Source organism: Mandrillus leucophaeus, unplaced genomic scaffold (assembly GCF_000951045.1).
Source record: "Mandrillus leucophaeus isolate KB7577 unplaced genomic scaffold, Mleu.le_1.0 Scaffold1, whole genome shotgun sequence".
In the NCBI taxonomy this organism is placed as follows: Eukaryota; Metazoa; Chordata; class Mammalia; order Primates; family Cercopithecidae; genus Mandrillus; species Mandrillus leucophaeus.
This window is the reverse complement of record NW_012098097.1, coordinates 3,427,646-3,430,587: the sequence shown is the minus strand read 5'-3', so window position 1 is coordinate 3,430,587 and position 2,942 is coordinate 3,427,646. Positions and strand designations below refer to the sequence as shown.

Sequence of the window (2,942 nt, the reverse complement as noted above, 5' to 3'; positions counted from 1 at the left end):
TATTAAAAATACAAACATTAGCTGGGCGTGGTGGCGTGTGTCTGTAATCCCAGCTACTTGAGAGGCTGAGGCAGGAGAATCGCTTGAACCAGGGAGTTGGAGGTTGCAGGGAGCTGAGATCGCGCCACTGCACTCCAGACTGGCGAAAGAGTTAAGACTCCATTTCAAACAAAAAAAGAAAAAAGAGAGAAGGAAATAACAGGAATAATATATACAGGCCTGTCCAGAAAAGCTACAAATCATGCTAAACAAAGATTTGAAACATCAGAAGTATAGCTAGTTAACTAAATAATACTCACACTAAAATCCATGTTATAAAGAAAAATATTTTCATGTATGAGAAAATGCTCAGAGTATAGAATCAACTTGAAAAGTTTTTTTTGTTTGTGTATTTGTTTGTTTTGAGACAGAGTCTCACTCTTTCACCCAGGCTGGAGTGCAGTGGCACAATCTCGGCTCACTGCAACCTCCCAGGTTCAAGCGATTCTCATGCCTCAACCTCCAAGTAGTTGGGATTACAGGTGTGCACCACCAAACCCAGCTAATGTTTATATTTTTTGGTAGAGAAGGGGTTTTGTCATGTTGGCTCAGCTGGTCTGGAACTCCTGACCTCAGGTGATCTGCCCACCTTGGTGTGGGATTACAACCATGAGCCACAGTGTGCAGCCTCCCCCTTTTTTTTAACCGTTCACAGCAATATTTTAAATTTGGAAATGCATATTTGAAAGCAGCAATACAGAAGCATTCGTGAAAAATGCATAATTTCTGAAAATTATGAAAACATTTCTGCTACAATACATTCTAAATACAAAACTGACTATCATATTTGTTACTTATGTGTAGCCAGAGAAGTTCATTTTTAAAACAGATAAAATTGAGTCTTTAGGTGTGAATGGAATGAATAACAATCCTCTTTTTAAAAAATTTCTTAGTCATTTGTAAGCACTAAGCATGCAACAGCTTTAAACAGGAGAGTCTGCAAAGGAACCAGGGTTGTCTAAGGGCATCCAGGTAGGCCAGAGCTGGGGGTACCTTTGGGTCATCATGTCAGGAGCAGAGGCACCTGTCTTGTGGATCCTGCTGCCATAGTTCTGACGTCCACCATGCCCAGGTCCATGGCATCCTCCCCTGCCACCACTGTCCTGGGTGACCAAGGTCTCCAGAATTAATCTCCAGCTGAGACATTATATCAGAACATTATATCATTTGCTGGCTTCTGGAAATGATGATCTACAATCAAATCTTCAGCATGAGCCTTTTCACTCTTTGATTTACGAAGAACCCACTTCTTCCGCTGCCCATCACACCTTCACGTGGTTTTCGGACATGAAATTCTACCTCTGCCCAGTCCTTATGTTGGACAGCCTTCCACTCACTCAAAGTCATCCCTTTTGGAGCCTCTGCCTTTACCTCCTCAGTTTCATTCTCCTCCTTTTCAGTGTCTGCCACTGCGTGTTCTTCACCTTCAGGGGTTTCCTTAGTTATATTTGATTGATGCAAGTCACTGTAATGATAAGATAATTGTTTCTGAATGTAAATGTTGGAGACTCTGTTAATCCATCTTTGACAGTTCCCCAGTTGTGACATCTGCCTCCTACATGACTGTCCTATTGCTTCAGGCCAGCTGTGTCACTTGCGCTGCTCTTATATCAAACTTATGAGTGCCAGGAGAATGAAACCCATCTTCCCAGCCACTCCACGCCCACCGCCCCCTATTCCTCTTCCAAGACCCCCATGGCCTCCAACAGGAAAGCCAGTAATCAGTCTATCAATGGGAGGTCACTAATCAACCTATCAACTAAAGCTTCTCCTCCTTCCTTTTCTTCAAGTGGCTTTTCAAATCTTCGTTCATGAGGTGGTCACCTTTCTGGTCTTCTCTGAATTATTTTTCCATCCCTCTGAAGTTGTTGATCAGGCCTTCTTCTCAGGCATCTTACTCCCTCTCTCTTAAGTGCCAGAGCAGCTGCATCTCTTCTTTCTTCTCAATCATGACAATTCTTGTCAACCATGCAAATGTTAGGGGGCAGCGGGTTCTTGTTGTCTTTTGGGGCTCTTTTTATCTTTTTGAGACAGGGTCTTGCTCTGTTGCTCAGGCTGGAGTGTAGTGGCATGGTAATAGCTCACCGTAGCCTCAACCTCCTGGACTCAAGGATCCTTCCACCTCAGCTTCCTAAGTAGCTGGGACCACAAGCATGCACCACCATGCTTGGATAACTTTTTAAATTTTAGTAGAGAGGAGATCTCTCTTTGCTGCCCAGTCTAGTCTTGAACTCCTGGACTCAAGCAATCCTCCCACCTCAACCTCTTAAAGCACTGGGATTATAGGCTTGCGCCACCATGGAAAGGCCTTTCTGTGACATTTTAGGCAGCTATGTCGCTGATGCCTTGGAGTTGGTCTCAGCTGTGGCCTGAGCTGTGCTCTTGGCCCAGGGCCTCCAACACCACCCCCCAACGGCTTCTTTCTTCTTGTTCTTTGCTGCCTTCAGCACCTTAAGGAGGTCCAATTCCTGGTCAAATAACTGGTCCAATTGGTGGGTGACCATGCAGCCAAAGCTTTCCTGTAAGGTCCTAGCCATGATAGGGGCTCTGTGGCATGTTCCTATGGCTATTGTAACAGGCAGCCTTGAAAGCCATTTGAAACAGATGATAGAGTATGATCCATTTTTAAGGACTAGGGAGTATGTGAACGTGATCATGAGACTCATATGCATATGAATATTTCCAACTGCTTTTAGCACTGATTTTTGAAAATGCTATTTTAGGTAATCGTCTCTCAAATTATATTTAAATCATATAATTACCTTTTAATCAGAAAAACATTGATAAATGCTCTATTGGGTCTGATTATAGCATTTAGTGACTTTCCTTGTAGAAATGAGAATTAGGTTGAGCAGCAGAAAAGCAGACATAGGAATTACAATGGCATATCTTAGATGTGGGAG

The 2,942-nt window shown here is 43.3% G+C and overlaps 1 pseudogene; it reads right to left on the bottom strand.

Moving 5' to 3' along the window:
- Positions 1–945: 945 nt before the first annotated feature.
- On the bottom strand, positions 946–2,576 carry LOC105555003 (annotated as a pseudogene).
- Between the last annotated feature and the right edge of the window lie 366 nt (positions 2,577–2,942).